The sequence below is a fragment of the Benincasa hispida genome, chromosome 12 (genome assembly GCF_027475165.1).
Source record: "Benincasa hispida cultivar pf3 chromosome 12, pf3_genome.v1.1, whole genome shotgun sequence".
Classification (NCBI taxonomy): domain Eukaryota; kingdom Viridiplantae; phylum Streptophyta; class Magnoliopsida; order Cucurbitales; family Cucurbitaceae; genus Benincasa; species Benincasa hispida.
In genome coordinates this window covers 8,056,093-8,082,669 of record NC_143489.1, presented here as the reverse complement: position 1 = coordinate 8,082,669, position 26,577 = coordinate 8,056,093, and the positions used below count along the sequence as shown (strand labels likewise).

The 26,577-nt window shown below is 35.9% G+C and overlaps 1 pseudogene across 1 annotated transcript; it reads left to right on the top strand.

Annotated features, from left to right (window-relative positions):
• The first annotated feature begins 23,718 nt into the window (after nucleotides 1–23,718).
• On the top strand, nucleotides 23,719–25,862 carry LOC120068159 (protein DETOXIFICATION 49 pseudogene; annotated as a pseudogene). Its single transcript, XR_016525155.1, has one exon. The product of XR_016525155.1 is annotated as a protein DETOXIFICATION 49 pseudogene (transcript).
• The last annotated feature ends 715 nt before the right edge of the window (nucleotides 25,863–26,577 follow it).

The window sequence follows — 26,577 nt, the reverse complement described above, 5'->3', positions numbered from 1 at the left end:
AGCCAACTCTTAATGTCAGTCAAATACCCTACATCATTCCCAATGAGTAGGATATCATCCACATACAGTACCAGGAAAGCTATTGAGTTGTTGATGATCTTCTTGTAAACACAAGACTCATCAATGTTCTGGTCAAAGCCAAATGACTTGACAACAGTGTCAAATCTGATGTTCCAAGATCTAGATGCTTGTTTCAGCCCATGAATGGACCTATTAAGCTTGCAAACTCTTTGCTCTTGATTTGGAACTACGAACCCCTCTAATTGAATCATATAGATGGTCTACTCAAGATTACCATTAAGAAAGGTGGTCTTGACGTCCATTTTCCATATTTTATAATCATAAAATGCGGCTATGGACAAGAGAATCCTGATAGACTACAGCATGACAACAGATGAGAAAGTTTCCTCATAGTCAACTCCTTTAACCTAGGTATAACCCTTTGCCACGAGTCTAGCCTTAAAGGTTTGCACCTTTCCATCTACACCTCTGTTTCGCTTATAGATCTACTTACACCCAATAGGTCTTACCTCATCAGGTAAATCAATAAGCTCCAAGACGTTATTGAAGTACATAGACTCCATTTCCTGGTTCATGGCCTTAACCCATTCATCTTTGTCAACATCCTCTGTTGCTTTCTTAAAAGATAATGGATCCTCGACCCCATCATTCGTAATGATGTTTTTGGCTTCAGTCAAACCCATGTAGCGATCCGGTGGGTTCATAACCCTCTAACTATGTCGAGGCAGTCTCAACTCTTAAGCTGGTTGACTAGACATTCTAACCTCAACAACTCTTGTTGATCCGTCGGCCTATTCAACAACTCTTGTTGAACCCTCAGCAGTCTCAGTCTCACTTGAGATCTCACGTAAAACGAGCTTACTTCGTGGCTTATGATCCCTCATGTGTTCTTCTTCCAAGAAGATGTCATTAGTGGAAACAATTTTTTCTCACTCGGATCATAGAACTATCCTCCTCTCGTTTCCTTGAGGTAGCCTACAAAGAGGCAACCCTTCGAACATGATTCCAACATCTTTGGGTTAGTTGCTAGCACATGTGTCGAACAGCCCCAAATCTTAAAGTGGCGTAAACTACCTTTACGGCCTCTCCATAACTCAAAAGGTGTTCAAAAACACTTTTTGAGGGAACATTGTTCAGGATATGACATGCAGTATGCACTGCATAACCCCAAAACGAGTCTAAAAGATGAGCATAACTCATCATAGACCAAACCATATCCAACAAGGTCTTGTTTCTCCTTTCTGATACACCATTCTACTGAGGTGTACCAGGGGCCGAGAGTTGGGACGCAATCCCATATTCTAGAATTGGAGGTCCATATACTCTCCACCACGATCAGATCGTAGTGTTTTTATCTTCTTACTTAAAAAGTTTTCAACTTCAGCCTTATACTCCTTGAACATGTCAAGGGCTTCAGACTTACGTTGCATTAGGAAGAGATACCCAAACCTTGAAAAATCATCTATGAAAGAGATGAAATATTCATACCTACCTCAAGCTCTAATATTCATCGGACCACAGAGGTCTGAATGTACAAGCTCCAAGGCTTCTCTAGCTCTGTAACCTTTTCCAGTAAAAGGTCATTTGGTCATCTTGCCTTCAAGGCATGATTCACATACCGGCAATGAGTTTTCTTCTAAACTCTTTAGAAGTTCACTTTTCACAAACTGCTCAATCCTATTGAGGTTGATGTGACCTAACCTTAGATGCCAAAGATGGGCGTTTTCCTTTGGAGAAACCTTTCGTCTTTTAGCTGTTGTTTCCGTATTGAACATTTCAATGTTAAACAAGGCTTTTATGACTAACGGCCTTAGTACATATAAGTTATTTTCCATTGAACCATAACCAATCTCCATTCCATTCTTAAAAATGAACACTTTATTCTCAGAAAAAGTGACGGTGTAGCCTTGTTCAATGAGACGAGAAACCGAGATTAAGTTCCTCTTAATATGAGGAACTACAAAAACATTATCCAGTAATAGATAACATTTCTTGTCAACAAATAACTTCAGCCTGCCTACAGCAATAGCTGAAACAACCTCACTAGTACCGACTCGAAGAGACATCTCTTCTTGTGGCAACATTTGCCAGGAACTGAATCCTTGGTAAGAGGAACTGACATGATTGGTAGAACCTGAATCTAGGATCCAGGCAGAATCATCATTATCTACCAGACATGTCTCCAAGACCAATAAATCATATTTATTGTCTTGTCTCCTCTTTTGGAGAGTAGTAAGATGGAGGTCATTTGCCGATGCGTTATTTTATGCGGTGAATTTATGAAAGGAATTGTGGTGATGGGACATGCGTTGTGCAACAAGTTTTCTCAGCAGAACCCAAGTATAAATCCTACTAAGTTTCCCAGTAAGTCTAGGGTCGAACTCAGGGACTAAGGAAAATAGTATGCGGTAATGATTTTTAAGATGACTTTGCGGTAATCAATAAATCAAAAAGTTGTTGGGTATTGTTTGCGGTATAAAATGTATGTGGTGGAGTTAAGAAAAGAGTCAACATTACGGAAGATGCGATGAATATGCGGGATGCGGGGGAACGAGTTGAGAAGGGGTTTAGCTAACACTTCCTAGGATTGCATTCATGTTATGCGATCATGCAACACATATACAATTGCAAATCATCTCTCAATGCAAATGCTACGGCTTCTAGTTTTAGAACGCATACGATATACGCGATGAAGTCTATAAGACCTACACATAAGCCTCTATTCTTGTTTATGTGATGACAAATGACATACACACATACAAGGCGACTGCATAATACCATAACCTATCTCTAGAATGCATACGATACATGTTGGCAAACAGAGCTTATCTCTAAGTCCCTATCTCTTGCTTATGCAAATCTAATCTCGCTCTCTCGAGTCTAAATTCTAACCTAGCTCTCTCAAGTCCTAGGTTCTTTCTTTAGACTCTCTCTCGGATAGCTCTAAAGGGGTGTTAGGTGCAATATAAGACAAGATGATCGCATGCAATGAAGATCATAGGTCATGTTAGCTAAGTTCTTCTCAACCCATTCGATAGATTTAGCTACTCATGCGTGCTTTTAAAAGAGTGAACAGATGTAGATAAGCAAGTTTCATTTTATAGATACGTAATTGAAATACAAAACAACAATGCGGAAGGCGACACGAGGGCATACAGAATGATCTCACGGTGTGAACCAATGATAGAGACCATAGGACGTGTTGACACACACCCTTCACCCACTTACTATAAATACTCTCTCCGTCCACCTTGATATTGACCCATGCAAAGAACATCCGAAAGGGGATGCATCTTGGGCATCTCGAGGCCAAGCATGAATCTCACGATGTGAACATACAGGGAGAAACGTGAGTGGAATCTTAGACATATCTGATACGTCTCTTCCTCCCACTAAGTATTTTATAACCTAAGGTTTAGCTTACTTAGAAAAAACAAGGCTAAGGATTTTAACTAAGTGACTTTTAGGTTTTCCCAAGAGTAACTTTTACCTTAGATAGTTGAACAACTTTTTGATCATCATCCATTAAACTCTTTAACGGAATCTTTGACCAAAACGTTGCATGCTTGTTGAAAATCTATCTAATTTACCTTTCCAAGTAGGTTCTCAGGTAGGGATATTACATTTCCGTCAACTTAAGAACCCCAGCCTAGCCAGAACTTGCCTTAGATAAAAGGTCCCTTATAGATAGGTTTACAATAAATTTAATCTTTTATTCCAACATATTTAATCCTATTAAACCGATTTTAAAAGATTAATCTAGGTTACTAAACTCTTTAGAACCATTTGAACTTAGGTCTATCTCAATCCAATTTTAAAACCCTTTTAAAAACTTGAGTTCACCTTAAGTCTGCATGCAACTCCGAATTATTGATTTTAGGTCTAATTTCCTTTATAACACTTATAAATGGAAACAACCACCATGCTAAGCTAACACATGCAAGGCATTCATAACGCTTATAAACAGCCTAAGTGTCATGCTTAATGCATTGTCCATTCATTGCTACTTCTTTTATATAACACTTATACAAAACTACAATGAAACAAGCAAAACATGCTTTCATTCACCCTTAGACTATAACATTTATAATAAAAGGATGATGCATGATAACGCTCACTGCATGCAAAATATAACTCTTCTATTTCATGATGCATGCTCATGCTTTCAAGTAATTTCTTCATGTACGATTATAACATTTATAATACATGATGCATGAATAATTACACAACTTAAGGTGGTTTTGAACTATATGACAAACATTTTGACATATAAGCACCATACATCACATGTATAAGCAATAAGAGTTGACGAACTGGGTAAAATTGTCGTAAAATAAAAAAGAAAAGCTAACTATTACAAAGATAAGGAGTCTCCAGTTCAAACAGGTGAACCGGGTCTTGAACCGATCAGCAAAGCATCGTTTTTCCTACTATCGTGTACTAAGCACCCCGTGGTCGTCTACATGATAAAACAAACACTTCGTTCTATTGCTTACCAACACTCCAGAGTTAAACGAACGTTTAGCATTTACTATACAATCGTCTAGAAAAATCCAAACGATCGTTTAGCTATTACTGCACAATCATGTACCTTTACTAAGCGATGAAGCCTGAAGTACACGATTGCCTAGCTAGCGTCTCCATATCACATACGCGCGATCACATAGGTAGTAACTAAGCGATGAAGCTTGCTAACTACACGATCGTTAGCGGGCGCCTTCTACTAAACGACGAGCATTGTATGCTCCCACTACGATCGTCTACCTCCAGCACCTACGCGATCGCGCAACCAATGCTACGCGATATGGTAAACGATTTACCCCATCGCTTAGCATTAGCTAAACAATCGATTAGAAAATACTACACGATCGTTTAGAAAAAAAATATCTAAACGATCTCTTAGTTAAATCCCAACGATCGTTTACCTGAGGCTACACGATCCGACCAACGCTTGGTCTTCTTCTTCGTTGACAATAGCATTGCCATGCACCAAAGCTTCATCACGAACGACTCGACAAACTCGAACTTTTCGAATTATAAACTCGATTGCATTGTTAATTTCGCCCAAAAAAACAGGGGCCCCTACAATGAACATTTTGTAATACCGAAAGTTTTAACAAAAAGGCAATTTAAACCCGAATCATTAATCAAAATCATCCATAAATGCAGAAAATGGTGAACCACAAATGCAGAAACCCACCATGACTGAAAAATGCGTTCAATTCAGATTTGTAATTTGGAATATCAGAGAACCTGGCTCTGATACCAATTGACGGAAATTGGAAGCAAGATTTATGAACTGTACTTATGACAATTTGTGAAAGGTCATCGTACTGTTGATTAGTTATACTCAATGGACACTGAAATATATCTGTAGTATAAAGAGTGCAGTTGTCGGTCTTTAGTGGAGTGCCTGGTAGTTAACAGATGATTGATAATGTGATTAAAGAGTTTAGTCAGTTATTCACGTACCGTTGGAGCTTCAAGCTATAGGTCTATAAGATCCCCTTGGTAGCTCAATGGATTTAGTTTGAGAATCAGTTTTTGGGTTAATTTGAAATGTTCAAATTAATAAGAGGGAATTTGATTATATATGATATAATTCAATTAATTCAATTATATATGATATAATTGATATAATGTATTTGATACATTATTTTTTTTTATTGGAGGAACAAATATTTGAATATGATTCAAATATATTTTCTATGAATAAGATTCATAGTTATTAAATTTAATATAAATATGATTCATATTAAATACCATAAAATAGAGAAAAAGAACTATGGTTTATATATTGTATATGATGCAATATTAAAACTATAGGTTATAAATATAATATGATAAGTTAGTTATCATATTTATCTATAATTTATTAATTAATTGATAGTTAACCCTTTTTCTCTATAATCACACTTAGTGGGTAGTTATTGGCAAAAATGGGATAAATGAAAATTAGTTTTTATTATTCCATACGAGACACAATTTACAATCGAGTTACTACACGATTACTTGAGAGACTAAACGATCGAGTACCATTGTCTATGTGATAAACTACGTTGTTTCCTACTCAATCGGCTTCCTCCTCCATACCAAACTTCCCCTCTAACCAAAATTAGCCAGAGCCCACCACTCCTGGATTCTCACACTGAGAATACCAAGGTCACCAAGTGGTAGTGTCCTATTTGATTCGAGGATCAAATTGTTGCTTACTACTTGTTCAAGGAGTGTTCGAGTTTTTCGACGTGTTCGTGAACAAGTTCATTCGAGGAATTATCTTGAAGAACGGTTCTTCAAAGGTATAATCTCTAAACTTTTTTTTTTAATTCAGAAGCATGCTAGAATTTTGTTTCTGATGTATAATCCGTTCTGTATGACTGTAAATGTATGCGTTCAATCACAATGAAATTTAGATGATTCACTTCCGCTCAAAGGTTCTCTATAAATAAAGTTCCTTCATAGCAAATGTTGATGTTTCTATTCAACTACTGAGTTTTACTCAGACTATTCTACACGTGAAAACTGATGAATTGCGCCCTTTAGAATTTTAAAAATAAAAAGAAAAAGAAAAAGAAAAAGTCAATTCAAGTGCATTATCTGAACGAAAGGCTTTGATTAAAGTCTCAAATTGAGTTTTAACATACATAAGAAAACATATAAACAAGAAATAATGCACCAGACTTCTTTTTCATAAAAGAATTATGTGTAGTCTGAATGATCATCAACTAAAGTCAAAAAGTATTTGTAACCACCATATGTAGGAGAATAATAAGGTCCCCACATATCGTAGTGGATCAAATCAAAACTTTTATTTGCTAGTCGTTAATAAGAACAAAAGGAAAGTCTACGTTGTTTAGCCAAAGGACAAACTAAACATGAAGAAGTAGAACTATCATAAAAAGATCTAATAGTCAAAAGATCCTTTAAAACATTAATATGATTTTGATGATGCATGACTAAGTCTATGCCACAAAATAGAAATAAAAGAACATTTTGAAGAAATAGTATTGCAGGAGACAGATGTATATAGTTGATCAGCTTGAAAGTAACATAACCCTTGAGATGACTTAGCTCTGCCAATCGTCTTCTAAAAAGACTTATCTTGTTTCACTCAATATTGAGAATCAAATTTCACTTCAACATTCATGTCTGTATGTAAAGTAGTGACAAAAATTAGGTTAAATCGAAATGTTGGTATCTACAAAACATTCCTGAGACAGAGATCAAAAGACAAACAAACTGAAGGAACTCTTAACAAAGAGCATCCATGAGTGCGTTTGGATCTTTCCGATTTCATCGTGACCGAAATACAACACATACATTCTAATAGACAGTTATGCAAATTCACACTAATTAAAGGCATGCTTTGAACACTAAAATACAAGGGAAAGAGCTCTCATACCAGTTGAAGACCCTCTTCAAGCTTTGAACTAAGACGCAGTGGAAGAACCTCCACTCACACTCTATCGCCCAGCAAACAAGTCGGCTGCAGCAACATGATCGTCTACACAAATGGCAGCAACATGAACAGTCACGAACAAGTGAATAGCAGTGGGGATGACACCACCAAATGGAGCCCTTGGTATTCTCAGAGTGAGAATCTAAAGTGTGGTCTTTAGTGAATTTGGTAGAGGTTGGAGAAAGAACAAACCGTGTAGACGATAAGCAAGTGGGAGAGAAAAGAAGCTATCATATAGCTATGTGCTTATCATTTAAAAGAAGCAACACGATCGTGTAGGTTTTACTAAGTGATCGTTTAGTAAATGGTGGACGATCGTTTAGAACACGTGGCACATTATGCGATAGTTTAGAAAACTAAGCAGTCGTTTAGGGACGAGCGTGCGATCATTTAGGCACTGGTGTGCGATCGTTTAGGCAATGAGCGACTATCATATAGGCTCTCAAACTATGCGATCATTACGTTTTCACACCGATTGTTAATTTTTCCGAACCTTTTGCAAAATGAAACAAATTTTCATTTCATTCTTTGGTTACAATAACGGACTTCGGATTTTCCTACTAACACATGTCCGAGAGAAGTTTTAGGCCAATTATCATATAATTAACCAATTTAATAATTAATGAATATAATCATATTATATTCTTACCCTATAGTGTTATATCACATATCTACTATAGTAATTTCTACTCCACATGATATAAATCATATTCATATCTAATTTCTTCCAAAATAATATATCTCACACATTTAGTCAATTATATTATATATAATCAACCAGTTCAATTATATCATATATAATCGAACTCCCTTTTATTAATTTAAACATTTCAAACTGACCCAAATACTGATTCTCGACTTTATCCAAGCTACCCAGGTGACCTAATGGACCTATGGCTCGAAGTTCCAATGGTCCGTGAATAGCTGACTAAACTTTTTAGCCACGAGATCCACCATCCATTAACTGTCAGGCATTCCACTAAAGACCAACAATTGAACTCTTCTTACCACATATATATTTCTGTATCCATCGGATATAACCAATCATGAGTACAATGACCCTTCACAGATTCTCGTAAGTACAATTGGGCCAATTTACCATTTTACCCTTGTAGTTACATCTTACTCCTTAAGTACCACTGATTCCTCTAATGAACAATATAATAAACTCCAACTATGTGTGAACACCTCTCGGGCCAAGAGAAGGTGTGTGGCGCCACATCGTTTAAGCCCTGGAATCAGCCCTAAAGGGAGCTATCTATCTACTTACCCCTACCTCGAGGAATGAGTGAATTCCATCTTGTGTAGCTGAATTCTCAGCTCCCAAATCAGACGAATCCCCAAAATGGTAGGTTTGAATCGACGACCTAGCCACTCGCACCCATAAAAATCAAAGGATTGCCCTCAATGGCTGGAGTTCCCAACTCACTCAGGATTGAGGTCATGTTACCTATGGTCATCCTAGTGAAGTGAAGTCTATGTCATGAACGGTGTTACATAACAAGACGTTAACATTTCGTGGTCAGGTCTTATACAAACTCTTTGTATAGGACGCCCCCGCTCGTATGTCCCCTACACAAATGAACAGGATTAGACCATCTGTGACAAGTTACAACACTTATGACCATTCCACAAAGCGGGCCGCATCCGTAGCGTTATCAGGATAAGGTTTCCCGCCTATATCCATATATTACAGACCACTTTGGTTATTACTCAAGAAATGATCCACTTGTATGTCACCACATACATGCTTAAGTTACATACTGATAACCAGGAATTTTATGTTAATTGGTTTGTGAAGTAAATATCATATATTATTCAACACAAGCATTCGTATAAACTATTTACAAACTATAGGATATGAGACTTTAGGGCATCAACTGTAACGGTGAAAATTAATCTTTAAGCATATGGATAATGTGAATATGAATCATACAAGCTAATGTCCCTGGCAATGGTGCCATAAACTTGGTGACATAAATTTATGATTGCTCTTTATTAGTATACATGCACTGTGATGATATATAATATGCTCAGGTGCTTTGCGATAAAGACAATTTTATGCAATACTACGTCTAAGCGTTGTTAATGAATTGCTCATAGCATGCGATGAAGTAATGTGTGTCACAAGTTTCCTTACGCTGAAACCAAGTATAATTCTAACGCAAGTTTCTTAGAATGATCCGAGGTCGAACATAAGGATTGTTTTCGTTAATGCGATACTTATGTGATACATGCGACCTGTTTTAATAATGAATAAAGAATGTTGGTTTATACAGAAATATAAATTGCGATGAAAGTAAAAATGCATTAATAAAATAAAGTAAAAATGCGTTGATAAAAGAAATTCCTAAGCTACTATGATACATGATACAAGATACATGATACATGATACTGAGGTCGAGAACTGACTGTGAAGTTGTACAAAGAATCGATGTATACGATGGCAAGTCTTATGCATGAAGTAGAAAGAGAAAGACTAAAAAGTAAAAATATCGCAAGTTTGTCAATCATGTTAAGGACGCAACTAAGGTTCCGTTTTCCCTTGGCTTACACCTCTCGATGATCGATCGCGTTCCCATATCTCTATGGTGAAACAGGGATGAACATTGAACACAAGGTTGTTTCCATCTCTGAAAAAACTTCTTGCTTTAGTTAACGCATTCTTCCAACCTTCTCTCGATAGGCGGAATAGCAACTTCACTTCTGCTCTCACAAGTGAAGATGCCATCGATCATTCTTTAGCTAAACTTAATTATTTTCTTAACATAAATTAACTCACTCACTTAATTCTTGCTATTTTCCTAGGGGATTAAGAACATTGGTGACGATGTATGGAAATAGACAGAGAAATGACAATAGTGACGATCATAACATTTAATTCTAAAATTAAGCGTTTGATACATGTTGTGAATGAGAGATTAAAGAAGATGAATACAGAAGATGAAATAGAGATTAGAAACTAATACGGAAAGAGTGTCAACGTCTTGACACAGATCCCAATCAAAGATTGTGCTTGCCGGCATGTATATGTGGTGGAGAGGAAAGCTTCCCTCTCAGGCTTGCTTTCCCGGTAGAATTGACCTTCGCACAGAGCTTCAACTACGGGAATCGAAAGAATTCTCTGCTCGGAGACTCACCTCTCGACCTTGTCTCGTCGTTCTTCTGGATTTACTCTGGACAGTCGCTTCAGACCAGCCTCTCTCTCAAAATCAGTATATGCACGTCTCTATGTATACCTGTATGCACCAGTATCTTGTATCTATATATGTATATGTTTCAGCAAATTTGAAGAATCTATTTATAGGTGAGGCCTTGGCTCTTTGAATTTGTGGTCCCCACTGTATAGTTATGGTAGTTCATGAAATGGCAGAATGGAAAATTCCTTCTGTTACACAATCAATCCGTCAGAAATGCACAACTAAAAGTTGTACACTTGTCAGAATCCTCCGCAAATGTGTTGCTCTTCATATCTTCGATTGATCGCCACATGCGGTGTTGTTTTTTATTACTGCATGCGGTTGAAATTACGTTGATCACTAAAGCTCTTGATCGATTGTCGTCTGTGCCTTCATTGCATTGATCATCTTTTCGTTCTTGATTGATGGGCGCAATGCAACATAGATGCGTTGTTTGTTTTGTCTTTGAGCCATGAACGCATGCGGTGACTTATTTCCTGCAAACAGAAACTGAAACATTCTATTCTACTATCGCAATGGTGTTAGTGGGTGTATTTACGATATTTCATAATTTTCGCATTTCTTAGCCAATTTTTATACTATCGACGTAACTTTTCTTTCTTTTAGCCACAATATCTAAATAAAACAGTATAAATAACTTGTATTTCTACAAGTTATCATCAACCTCAACACAAATATCACCAATATATTCAATAAGAACACAAGCCTGATTCGATGGAGATACAATAACGCCAGACACAACAGTGAGAGAAGTAAACAATTCTCGAATATAGTAGATACGAGCAGTAGCACCAAATTAAAACATCCATTAAGCGTAGATTGACGCTTTCCATTTTGGGGCACCATGCTTTAGTTTTTTTTTACTTTGGCTCTTCGTACTCATTTATATGTTCTGTATTTATAAGGCATGCCATGTTAGAGTCAGAACCTTTGCCCTTTCCACTGTCTATCTCCACTCGATCAAGAGAGATCATGTTAGCCACAAAAAAGATAAAAGCATGTCAAGTAGAGATTGCAAATCATGCATTAGATGTGATCTTGATAATTTTAGATATGTGTGATTTTGATGTGATTTTGAGCATGGATTGGTTAGCTTCTAATCATGCCAACATAGATTGTTCCCGTAAGGAGGTCGTCTTTAACCCTCCTACAAGAGCCAGGTTTAAGCTTAAAGCGGTTGGGACTGTGGTCCTACCCAAAGTGATTTCAACATTAAATGCCAGTATACTGTTTGACCAAGGAGCCTGGGGCTTTATGGCCAGTGTGGTTGACCCTAGAGAAGTTGAACTCACTTTAACTTTAGAGCCAATAGTGAGATATTTTCAAGACATTTTCTCAGAGGATCTTCCCAGACTGCCCCCGCAGCGGGAGATAGATTTTTCTATTGAGTTGGAGCCAAGCACGACCCCTATTTCAAAGGCTCCATAAAAGATGGCACCAGCAGAGTTGAGGGAACTGAAAGTTCAATTGAAAGAGTTGTTGGAAAAGGGTTTCATACGCCCTAGCATGTCACTATGAGGTGCACCTGTTTTGTTGATGAAAAAGAAGGATGGATCGTTACGTTTATACATTAATTATAGACAGTTGAACAAGGTGACCGTCAAGAACAAGTATCCCCTCCCCAAGATTGATGACTTGTTCGACTAGTTGTAGGGAGCTACAATATTCTCAAAGATTGATCTCCAGTCAGGATACCATCAACTGAGAATAAAGGATAGTGACATACCCAAGACAGCTTTTCATTCGAGGTATGGGCATTATGAGTTCATAATGATGTCATTCGGTCTAACGAATGCCCAAGTAGTGTTCATGGATTTGATGAATAGGGTGTTCGAGGAATTCCTCAACACATTCGTGATTGTTTTTATTGACGACATCTTGGTTTATTCCAAGATAGAGGCCGAACATGAGGAGCATTTGCAGAAAGTTTTGGAGACGTTGAGGGCCAATAATTTGTATGCTAAGTTTTCTAAATGTGAGTTTTGGTTGAGGAAAGTGTCCTTTCTAGGGCATGTCATATCGAAGGAAGGTGCCTCTATAGATCCTACAAATATTGGGGTGGTTACGAGTTGGGCTCGTCCAACCACAATTAGTGAGGTACACAGTTTCTTGGGGTTAGCCAGCTACTATAAACGATTTGTAAAGGACTTCTCTCGCATACCCACCCCATTGACTCAATTGACCCGAAATGAAGCCCCTTTCTTTTGGAATGAGGCTTGTGAGAATAGTTTCCAAGATCTCAAGCAGAGGTTGGTTTCAACCCCAGTTCTTATAGTACCAGATGGATCAGGTGGTTTTGTCATTTACAGTGACGCATCCAAGAAGGGGTTGAGAGGCATACTGATGCAGTAGGGCAAAGTAGTTGCTTACGTTTCACATCAGCTAAAGAAGCATTAACATAATTATCCCACACACGACTTGAAGTTAGCAGCTGCGATTTTTGCTCTTAAGATCTGGAGACACTACTTATATGGAGAGAAGATACAGATCTTCAGCGACCACAAGAGTTTAAAGTACTTTTACACTCAGAATGAGTTGAACATGAGGCAAATGAGGTGGCTAGAGCTGGTGAAGGATTATGACTATGAAATTTTGTACCACCCAGGGATGGCAAATGTAGTGGCATATTCCCTAAGCAGAAAGTTGGCTCATTCAGCAACCCTCATTACTAGACAGACTCATTTGTGCAATGAGCTAGAGTGGATAGAAATTGCAGTAGCAGTGGGGAAGATCATGGCACAGTTAGCGCAGTTGTCAGTGCGACCGTGTCTAAGGCAAAGAATTATTGATGTGCAACGTTCTGACCCTTATCTAGAGAAGAGAGTTCGTAGGGCGGAGTCAGGCCAAGATGGCGAATTCTCAGTATCAGCGAAAGGTGGTCTCCTTTATCAGGGATGTTTGTGCGTGCCAGCAGATAATGACATTAAGAATGAGTTGTTGTCAGAGGCTCATAGTTCCTTATTTTTTATTCACCTCGGTAGCACCAAGATTTATCCGGAATTGAAACGTTATTACTGGTGGAATGATATGAAAAGAGAGATTATTTCGTCAGTAAGTGCTTGGTGTGAAAGCAGGTAAAAGCCCCGAGGCAGAAACCAGCAGGCTTGTTACAGCCATTAAGTGTGCCAGAATGGAAGTGGGAGCATGTGTATATGGACTTCATCGTGGGGTTGACACGGACAGTCAAAGGTTTCACGGTAATTTGGGTTGTGGTAGACAAACTTACAAAATTAGCACATTTCATACCTGGGAGGTCCATCTTTTCAGTAAATAAGTGGGCACAGATATACATGAAGAAGGTGGTGAAATTGCACGGAGTACGTGTGTCAATCGTGTCAAACAGAGACCCTCATTTCACGTCTAACTTCTAGAAGAGTCTTCAGGCAGCTTTGGGGACCCGGTTGGATTTCAGTACAGCTTTTCACCCATGGACTGATGGGCAAACCGAACGATTGAATCAGATATTGGAAGACATGTTGCGTGCCTATGCCATAGAGTTTTCAAGAAGCTGAGATGCTCACTTGCATCTGATGGAGTTTGCTTATAATAACAGCTACCAGTCCACTATTGGGATGTCGCCATTTGAGGCCCTTTATGGGAAGAGTTATAGGTCCTCTGTGTGTTGGGATGAGGTATGAGAGAGGAAATTGTTAGGACCCGAACTAGTGCAGACCAAAAATGAGGCAATACAGAAGATCAGGGCTCGTATGCAAACAGCTCAGAGCAGGCAGAAGAGCTATGCCGATGTGAGACATAAGGACCTAAAATTTGGGACTAGTGTTAAAGTGTTCTTAAAAATGGCACCCATGAAAGGTATTTTGAGGTTTGGCAGGAAAGGGAAGTTGAGCTCAAGATTCATTGGACCTTTCGAGGTCTTGGAACGAGTTGGCCCCGTAGCTTACCATTTGGCATTCCCCTCAGCACTATCTTCAGTTAATAATGTCTTCCATGTTTCAATGCTGAGGAAGTATGTGACAGACCCGTCCCATGTAGTTGACTTTGAGCCCTTGTAGTTGAATGACAACTTGAGTACAAGGAGAAACCTGTAAAGATCGTCGCCAGAGAAGTAAAGACATTACACCGTCAGGAAATTGCATTTGTAAAAGTCCTGTGACAGAATCACCAGTTCAAGGAGGCTACCTGGGAGCGAGAGGATGAGATGAAGGCCATGTATCCGGAGCTTTTTCAGGAATGAACTTTCGAGGACGAAAGTTCTTTGAGAAGGGAAGAATGTAACACCCCGCATTTTTGTTTTAGTAATAATGTAATTTCAGTAATTTTTATTATTGAAGGGCGTTTTTGGAATTTTGGACTTCAAGTGTAATGAGGGGAATTTAATTGTTGGCGTGAAATTACTCAATTTGGAAATTAATGACAGGAATTAATTTCATTTTGGGAAGGAAAAGAATTTAACAGTATAAAGTGGAATAAGGAAAAGAATAAAATATAGATTGTTTTTATTTCCTTTTTAGTTTATTATTATTATTATTATCATTACTATAACCCCCCCCCCCTCCCCCTCCCATTTTCTCTTTCTCCCTCACGCGCGATCAAAACCCTCCCTTCTCCATTTTTTTTTATTTCCACCAGCCACCGTCCTCCTCAGCCCTACCAAGCTACTGCCAGCCCAGATCTCCCCGTTGTTCGACGCCAACCTCAACCGCCAACCCAGATCCGAGCTACGACCAGCCCAGATCTAACTTTGACCTCTTCGCGTCTCAGTCATTCGCGCCACCCAGATCCGACTTCAGCCTCCCACGCCGAAGCCGCCCACGTTCGAGCCGCAAGTCCTTTCACCACTCGACTCGTCGCGCCACCGCCTACACCAGCTGTGACCCCGAGCATTCTCCCTTTTCTCTTCAGCTAATCGTCAACTGAAGCCTCCACCAGCCAACTACGTCTGTCCGACGCCACTCAGCCTCTGTCGCCGCCGTGGTTGCCATCAGATTTGTTTTGGGTAAGTTTTCCGTCGTTGGGTTTCGCCGAATCTCGTGGATGTGGGTAACTTGGTGATTCTTTTCTCAATTAGAACTATTGGCCATGGTGTTTTGCTTCATTATTTTTTACATGTCTTTGGTTGGATTTTGAAGTCGAGTTTTGGAGAAACTTGAAAGTCAAAGTGTCGTCGTCAAGGAAGGTGGAAGTGGTTTCGCCATTGGGTAAGCTCTTGGACATTCCAATTTTGGTAATCGTTGCGGGTGGTGTGGTTTGGGTATTTTGTTTTTAGGTCTGAGCTTTTGCAGTTACTGTTGGACTGGAATTTTAATGGTTGTATTTGTATGTTAGGGTCGTTACTTCAAGTCGCTGTCATCGTTTGGTTGTCTGATTTTATTTGTGGACTTTCGATTAAGGTAAGTAATCTTACTACCGAAACTACCCACGGTCAGGTACTAGATGTATGCTAGTATGATAGATGAATATTATGATAGAACGATGGCATGATAGATTGATAGTATAGTATAACCGATGCATGTTCTTGTATGAAAAACTGAAAGATTTATTTGTGCGCGTAGATACTTGGATGCTAGCATGAGATGATATTTGATTCCATGAGGTTGTATTTGATCTGTGAATATTGAGGCATATATGTATGTTGTAGAGCCATGATGTTGAATCGTATATGCATATCATAGGACCATATTGTGATAATTATGATGTTGAGACTATGATAGTGATTTTACTGATTAGTTAGAATGCCCACTAGATATTGTGTTTCCTTCAGAATTCACCAGATTGTGTTTCCTTCGAGATTCACCAGATTGTGTTTCCTTCGGGATTCACCAGATATTGTGTTTCCTTCGGGATTCACCAGATATTGTGTTTTCTTCGGGATTCACCAGAGGTAGTGGGCATATTTAGCTACAGTAGGATAGACATCAGTTTTTTTTTTATGTATGTATGTGCCCCATGAGGACTAGGGCGTTTTATATGTTTCACCAGGGGTAGGCATCTAGATGACATAGATGTCTAACCTGACCCCAATAGTGGGGTTACTTACTGAGTATTTTATACTCATTCTTTCTTATGTTGTTGTTTCAGGTAAAGGTAGAGATGCACCGGCGATGGACAAGCGAAATTCGTGATCGAGCCACTAGTACCAGTTTTATGCTTCCGCTCATGAGACTTAGATTTCCTTTCATGTTTTGCTTAACTTACAATTTTGATATTTGAAACCTACTATTAAGAATTGTTTTCAAACTTATTTATTAACATTTATGATTTATGGGTACCCTATTTTTATTTTTAAAATTTGCATTTAATAAAGGACTTTAAACTTACCTTATTTATTTTGCATTTATTTCACCATAAAAGAGTGTCGTTTTAAGTTCCATGTATGCATGTATTTAGTAACGGCCTAACTTAAGTCCTAGGGGGTCGGGTCATTACATCCACAATCATAGTGCCCACAAGTACAAATCACCGTATATGAAACCAATTCATTTCATAATGTTTTCAATTTGCCAATAGATGGTAACCATTTGGAAAAAATTAGAACTTTCTCAATGAAATTGAAAAATTCGAGATCGATTCTTGCATTGATAGCTTTGTTGAAGATCTAACCAAATTTCTCTGGTAGAATCCGAAAAATTTATGCTAGCAAAGATTTCCTTCGACAAAACATTGAGGAGCCAAGCGGTAACTACGCTATTACATATGATCTAAGAATTTTTTTAGTTCATTATTAGGGTAAAGAATAGTACCATTGACAAAGTCAGGTTTGTTTTTCACTATAAGGCCAAAGATCATGGCACGACTCTAGGAAATATAATTGGATTCAGTTAAAAGATCAGAAACAAGTACCAAATAGGCATTATCAAAGTGATGAAGGAAATGTGGATTAGAGTATTGCTCAATGACCAACTGATTTGTCATGGAATTCATCAAATCATGGAATTCATAGGTAGAGAACTCGAAGGGTTTGCCATGGAAGAATCTTCGAGGTCAACTGCAACCGCTTCCAATGTATCGGTCATGAAGAGATAATTTCATCTGATACCATCTTAAATTATCGATTGACTCAAAAACTTAAGTTGATGGGTAAAGGTAAATTAAATCTTATATCATCTACCACTCCCTCTCAATTGTGGGCTTGAAATATGGAGAACACCCAACAAGTGGAAATGAATATTAATTGGGGAAGAAATAATAATGCAAAGGCTTGAACACAGGACATCCTGAACCAACCTTCTCTGATACCATATTACGCAAGATGTAAATAAAACTTGCTTCATTAGTATTCAATGAATACAAGTGCTATAAATAAGCACATGAATACAAGTGAGTGACAATTGTCAATTAATAGATTATTAAAAACTCAGCAAATACAAAACTAACTCTAATACGATACAAGCTTACTTTTTATAATTCATTACCAAGTACAAATGATTTAGTTGTTTGAAAGTTTATCTATACTAAGTGAAGAGCAATGAGTTGGGGGACAGGTGGGGTCCATTTATTGGTGATTCAACAGTCAAATTGAATAAGGTCCTCACATTCTATATATCGTGTATACACTTCCTCTACGACATGAACACCCTTACAATTAAACGACAACCCAATTCAACCCCGACCCTTATATTTTTAGGCTAGGTTAGATTGAATTCTTTGGTTTGATAAATGACTAGCATTGAAAGAGAATTGGTGCCAGCAAATTGGACAACCACGACATCAACACCCTTATAGTGAACAATAGAAGCCAATGTCTAGTGAACAATAGAAGCCAATGTCTAGTGAACATATGGTAATTTATGGAGAGATAGATGATGACTATCATATCGAGTGGTTGTTAGTAGTGGGTGAAAGGTGAATGAGAGGGAGATGAGATATGTTAGCTACAATGAACGAAGGGAGAAGGAGATAATCAAGGGCGAGCAGCTCTGGTTTCAACGAAGCACGAGCTAATGAGAGGGAGATCATATTAGTTGCCTTGATGTTTCCAAATGGTGAATGTTGTGGCCTTGGACAAGAGAAAAATATATTGAGAGGCGGTGTAATTCTGGTGAAAACTCTATAACAGAAGATCCTAACAACTAAATACATATGTTACTATATAAACAAACTAACAAGCAAAGAATAAAGAACATGAATAAGAAAGACATTTGATTCACTAATATTGTGTTAGCTACATTTACGAGCAGAAGAGAGAATATTTTATTATCTTGAGGAGCAACAAAGTACATAATTGACGATACAATGATAATGTCCATGTAGGATTAAGAGATTTATTTATGTATGGGATTTCTACATAAAATGCCTAAAGAATAGGCACATGTTACGTTAATGTCTTGAACATTTCATTTTTTACAAAAAAAAACCTATTGGCCTCCCTATTTTTACTAATATAAGTGGTTATTTACAATTTAGCCCTTACTTAAGTTATATATATATATATATATATTTCTCTCTCCTCCATGCATACTCTTTCTCCCCCATGCATATTCTCTCTCCCCTATGCATATCTCAATCTCACATGCATATTCTCTCTCCCCCATGTTTATATTCTCTCTCCCCAGTAATATATTTTCTATATTCTCTCCTCCATAATTCACACTCGTTTCTTCCTCTTCTCTCTCTTTTCTCCTTCCCCTCCCCCTCTTTTCTCCTTCTGGAGATGTGAGTTGCAGGCGGTAGACGAAGGCGTGGGGTGAATTGATAGCTCGACACGAGATGACACGAACAACTTGGGACTAATCGATGGTGCGGACGACATGGGGCGAATCGACGGTGATGGGTTGAGCAGATTCGATCAACGACACGATGGGGCGAGCAAATCCGAACGACAATGACGAGGGGAGAGATCCATGATGGCCATGGCCGAAAAAGAAGAAGAGATGAAGATTGAGGGTTATGTATTATAAACCTCTATATGAAGATGGACTTTATTTTTTTTCCTATTTTTTATATATACTGTGATATATGTACTTTTTTAGCTTTTGTAGGAAATTTTATATATACTGTGATATATGTATTCGTTTATTTGATATAAACGATTGTTTTTTCTTATTTAAACTTAACTGTATTATAATATATATACTGTGGTGTAAATTAAATTTATGAAGATTTATATACCATGGTATATTTCATATATTTGTTTATACTGTGATTTATGTCAAGTATTGAGTCAATCTCTAATTTATAAACTGTAGTATATTTCATATATTGGTTAGAATTTTTTTTTTAAAATATTTAACAAAATGTTCTAAGGTATATTTAAAATAATCATGAATCCGTCAAAATATTCTATTTAAAATAATCATGAATCCGTCAAAATATTCTAAAGTATATTCAAAATAATCATTAATCCGTAAAAAAAAAACCAATAAATTGATATGTGAAAACTAACGTAAATATAAAATAAAATTTCATTAAATGCATTTTTTTCTAAATTGAAAAATAGAAAAAATTAAAATAAATACATTTTCTCTCTTTATAATAAATGTATTTTCTCTCTCCATGATTAAAGTAACTTTGAAAATAGGAAATATATATATAACGAATATAAAAAAATATATTAAAAAAAAAGGTAAACTGTCCAAAAATAACATAAAAAACCTTTTTGGAAAAAAAAATAAATTTAAAGACATTTATAAATATATATATAGCAAAGATAGGCTTCCTACCTAAAAATCGTTTAGGTATGACATCACTCTTAAACCCTAAACAAAAAATAGGCCCAACATAAAAGCCAATTAGAAACATAATATATATATAGGTTTGAGTTAAATTAGATTTTGTTTCTTCTAAACTCACAAATCGAATCGAATTGGTGGACCTAACTCTATCCCACCTGGTTTCGGATTAAGTTAGATTGATTTTTTTAACACCTCTACTAGGAGAGAGCAATGAGGTTTTTATTTTCGTTTACTTCTTTTCTTTTTTCGTGCAGTTATGGAAGAGGAATATGCGGCCATGGTTTTAGAACAATGAAATTAAATCTCCATACACAATTTCCATTAAACAACTCATTGCAATTATAGCTAAAACACACATATTTCATTTCAAATTAAATAGAAAACTGTAATTATATCTTTTCACACATTCATATCATTTCTATAATTGTGTAAAAATAATTGATATTCGAATTGTCTCTAACAGAGCGTCGCATTTTCATTTTTCTACTCTATCTTTTTTCACTCAAATCCAAATAGTGAGTTGTATAAGGAAGAAAGAAACAAAACAAGAAAGAAACAAAATGGTTCAAACAATTTTCGTGAGGTACATCACACGAGATGTTTGAACTTTTTTTTTTTTATTTCAACAACGAATCTTTTGTGTAATATACTATTCTCCACAACCCTATTTTGATAATTCCCTAGTACATTATTATGATACATAAACCAAAATACAAAAACATAAAGTAAGAAAGAAAAAGGAAAAACCGTCGGTTCAAAACTATAATTTTCATTCAACATCTCAATGTGTTGCATAAGTCATGCACGGTTCCTCCTGACAACAAAATTAAAAATATTTATTAATATTAAAAGAAAAGGAAAACGAAAAAACCTACCTTTTTAGTTCCTAAGGCCCTTATTGGGTAACCATTTCGCTTTTTATTTTTGAAATTTAAGCCTACTTTTTTTCATTTTCTTTCCATGGTGTGCATTTTTCTTAAGTTTAAGAATTGAGTTCTTAACCAAATTTCAAAAACAAAAATAAGTTTTTAAAGACTACTTTTTTTTTAGCTTCAAATTTTGGCTTGGTTTCTAAATCATGAATCCGAAATAGATAACAAGCAAGAGACATAGAAGTGGAATGAGTATATTTAGGCTAATTTTTATAAACTAAAAATGAAAAATCAAATGATTGCCAACAGGGCCAAAATTTTTAGTCCAATTTCAATTTTGTCTCTAAGGAGGCGTTTGAGGTGATGACACATGAAATGATATAAGTTGAAATATAAACTCAATTCAATATTTGGGAGGGCAGTTCGGTATGTCATCAATGTCTTATACTATGTCCAACAATGCACCCATCCCTTATCACTACTAATGCCCCCGTTGCCACTTTGACCACCATATCCGACGGCTATCTTCGGTGACTTCTGCCAGCGGCCAACTCCGGCCACATCCAACCACCAACATCAACGGTCAATTTCGACGACCACCAATGCCGGTCACCTCCACCAACTCGAACAATAATCATTTTAAATTATTATTTCATAGTATCTTATAGTCTTTCATTATAGTAATTTGACATTAATAAAAATATTTTTAGCATATAACAAATCAAACATACTTGTATATGAGAAAGAGTTATCAAACACATGACTGTTTTTATTTTAAACAATTTTTATCAAAAGTGTTTAAATTAAAATAAATTTTTGAAAAAAAAAATTCCAAGTTAATCCAAATATAAACTTGTATCATGTCAAAAAGATTATAAACTAGAGTTTGGAAGGTAAAAGAAAGTTGTCAAATATATCTACAAAGAGACGATTTGATGGACATTTATGTAATTTTTTGTGCAAGTGAACTTAGTCATTTGTTGGCACATATCATATATAATTTTTTTTTTTTTTTTATATAAATGGGTCAAAAAATAAGGTTTTTGTTACATATTTTTTGTGCCAACCATGTAACATGATGTTAATATGGCCATATAGTGCAATTATATTTTGAGAATATTTCACTTACCATGTAAATCCAAATTTGTTTTTTATTCCAACGAATTTATAATTTTGTCCAACTTAACTAGAAATGTTACATGCACAAATTTGTAAAATGATTTCTTAAATTTTTTTAAAAAATTAAAATTTATTATGCATAAGTAAACCATGAACCCCTTTTCCAAAACTCTCAACAATATATGTGTGCTTTTAAAAAAAATAAAACAAAATGTAATTAAAAAAGAAAAAATGTAGTTCATAGTTTATTAAAAAAAATATATATGTAGAATTATTTAATAAAAAAAGTTTCCAAGCAAAAATAGTCACCATAAAAATAGATTATTTGTGTTAGAAAAAAATGCACCAGATACCCTTAACATATTAACTTAACTTTGCATCCCAAACACCCAAAACACTAATATATGAATTCCACATACATATAAACTCTATAGATATATGAATTCTACATACATATAAACTCTATAGACATATATATTCTAGACATCATATCTCATCTCAGCATTCTAAACAACCTTTAGATTTCAAAATATTATAGTTTTAATCTTGACTTTTGAGTTTAAATTCAAATTTTTTTCTTATGACGAATGAGTTTTGTTTTCATTTAGTCCCTAATATCAAAATTTTTTTGTTTTCATTTAGTCCCTAATATCAAAATTTACACTCTTACCTTTAATTCTCATTAAATATTTACTTTTGATCTTTAATATTGACTTATATTAATTAATTATAATTGAATTAGTTGTCACTAATTTTTCATCACAATTAAAATTTTTTTTAGAAAAATCACATAATAACTATTTCAAATAAATTAAAATGACGCAAACAAAAAAATAGCATTAACGAAAACATGTAGTAGAAAAATGTGAAATATTAAATCCTAAATACTAAATGAAAACTAAAGTTTAAATTAAAATGCAACATTTTAAAAGGGAGAATTTTCAAAAATAGAAAAATAAACTATTTACATACAATAGTAAAATTTTAATTTTTTTTATAGAGACTGATAGAAGTTGGTATTTATCAATGATAAAAATTGATAGAAATATATTTTTAATAGATATCGATATTTTTTTTTTTATTATTTTTATTTGTAAAAAATTTCGCTTTTACAATCTAGGTTAGAAATCTGGACTCGAAACTTAGAGGCTTTTATGTGAATAAATTAAACTATGGTGACCGACTTAACCGTCCAATCGTTAGTATTTGTCCTCTAAGATAAGTACCAATGGCAGAATTTCCTAGTCTTATAACGTTGTTTATAAACAATATTAATACTTTTCATTAAATAGAAACAAAAACGAGAAAGTAATTAAAAAAACTAATAATAATAAATAAATAATTTTCTTACTGGTCTTTGTTCGGCTTTACTCGTATATTTATGTAGAATTTTCTTCACTATAAATACTGCTATAACCCTTTTCATTCCTTCGCACTGACCCATCTCAGATTTGGTCTTGCAAATCTCTCTGTCTCTCTGTCTCTCTGTTTCTGTCTCTGTCTCTGTCTCTGTCTCTGTCTCTGTCTCCCTCTATCTCTGTTTGGAATTTTCTTGTTTCTTCCATTGCAGGCCTTCATTCTTCATGGTCATAAAAGCCCGCTTATAAACTAAGAATTCAACTCATTTTTCAGTTCAACATTTAATTTTCATTATCTCTGTTCAAAAGTGCCCCCACCTTGTTTTCTTCTTTCTGAGAAAAAAAAAAAGAAAAAAGAAAAATTACCCTTTTTTCTTCTCTCTTTTTTGTGTGTTTCCGACAATGTCTGCTTCTGAATCTGTACTTTCTGACGAACAAAACATTCCGACACTTAAAACTCCTTTGATCTCAGAATCCCCAACGGAAGAAACAGAGACAGAACTTCCATATCGTCCTCATGTTCTTACAGAGTCCAAATGTATAGCCAGCGTCGCATTTCCGATGATTCTTGTCGGCTTTTTAATGTACTTTCGTTCGGTGATTTCCATGATGTTTCTTGGCCGGTTGGGTGGTTTATCCTTAGCTGGTGGTTCACTTGCTATTGGCTTTGCTAATATCACTGGTTACTCTGTTCTTTCTGGTCTTGCTACTGGTATGGAACCCATTTGTGGCCAAGCTTTTGGAGCTAAAAAATTCAAACTTTTAGGCCTTGCTCTTCAAAGAACTATCATTCTTCTCCTGATTTCTTCATTACCCATTTCGTTTCTATGGTTCAATATGAAGAAAATCCTTCTCTTTTTTGGCCAAAATGAAGATATTGCTAATGAAGCTCATTCCTATATCCTCTGTTCTCTCCCCGACTTAATTGCTCTGTCCTTTTTTCACCCTTTACGAATTTACCTTCGTAGTCAATCCATTAATCTCCCTATCACATGTTGTGCTATATTAGCCATTCTATTTCACATCCCAATTAATTACCTTTTCGTTTCTGTTCTCGAATGGGGAACTCGCGGCGTCGCTTTAGGAGCCGTTTGGACTAATTTCAACCTCGTCGGATTATTGGTTATCTTCATCTTAGTCTCCGGCGTCTACAAGAAAACCTGGCCGGGAATGTCGTCGGATTGGTTGAAAGAATGGAAATTGCTACTTGAATTAGCGATTCCAAGCTGTATTTCTGTTTGTTTAGAATGGTGGTGGTATGAAATCATGACTTTATTAAGTGGGTTCATGTTGAATCCTCAATCCACAATCGCTTCAATGGGGATTTTGATTCAAACCACTGCTTTAATCTACATTTTCCCATCATCCTTGAGCCTTGGAGTATCAACAAGAGTAGGAAATGAATTGGGAGCAAATCATCCAAACGGAGCAAAATTAGCCGCCATTGTTGGGCTCTGTACAAGCTTCTTCTTCGGAATTTCAGCGTTGGTTTTCGCTTTCAGTATCCGGAAAGTATGGGCAACAATGTTCACAAAAGACATAGAAATCATCGAATTAACATCTACAATTCTCCCAATCATCGGACTCTGTGAACTGGGAAACTGTCCACAGACGACAAGCTGTGGAGTATTAAGAGGAACAGCCAGGCCAAAATTGGGGGCGAATATAAATTTGGGATGTTTTTATATGGTGGGAATGCCGGTGGCAATATGGCTGAGCTTTTACGCCGGATGGGATTTCAAAGGGCTGTGGATTGGACTGTTGGCGGCGCAGGGGTCATGTGCAATAACGATGCTGATGGTTCTGGTACGAACCAATTGGGAAGAACAAGCTGAGAGAGCTAAGGAATTGACTAGAAATGGCGTGGTGGAGATTGAAAATGACGATGAAGAAGAAAATGGGGAATTGCAGGAAGAAGAAGAAGAAGATGATGATGATGATGATGAAATAAAAGAGTGTTTTAATTCAAGGAATGGAAGAGATTTGATAGTGTGAAGTGAAGAAGGATAGATTTAGGAGTTTCGCCACAGCTAGGGATGTTTTTTCCCTTTTCTTTTGTTCTTTTTTTAGTGAAGAAAATGTTTTTTATTTCCTTGTTTTTGTATAGGGATTAGAGGAGGGTTTTATTATCAAAATGAGGACCAATTTTATTGATGATGTTATTATCTATAGCATAGTGAATGTAAATTGAGTTTCTCTCTCGTCTTTTAGTACATGTTGTTCATTTGGGAAAATAAGGTGGCATCATTGTCGAGAATGAAAGGTCTATCCCCAAGAAATAATAACATAAAAGGATAGTATGTTTTTTTTTTAACTGATCTTTTTAGTAGATTGAGTTGTGTATAGTTGTGTGAGTGGAAAAGGTAAACATAGTTGAGAAATGTGATGTAATTCAAGTTGATACTCTTGAGGAGAGAGGGGTTTAGTCCCCTGATATGAGCATTTGAAGAAAAAAATGTTTGACCAAAGAATTGTTGTGTTTAGGTTAACTTGAGTCATATTTGTCATGTTAAAAATATGTTGTCTGAATGTGTTTTTGATAGAAATATGTCACTATAACTTCAGCGTAGCTTTTAAGACATCAAGGTTTTTAAGAAAATTTTGACGGGTAGAAAAAATAACAAACTATTTATAAAAATAGTAAAAATAACACTAATAAATACAGATAAACTTCTATCTGCCTCTATCAATTTCTATCAATTTTATGTAAATAGTTTCTCTTATCCTTCTATTTTTGAAATTTCCTTTTTTTTAACAAATATGTATATTAATAGAAAAATTATTTCAAATAGAATTTTTTTAAAAAAATATATACAAAATATAGTAAAATTTTAGAATTATTAGTGATAGGCACTGATAGTTCTAAAATTTTGTTATATCTTGTAAATATTTTAATTTATTTTTCTATATTTAAAA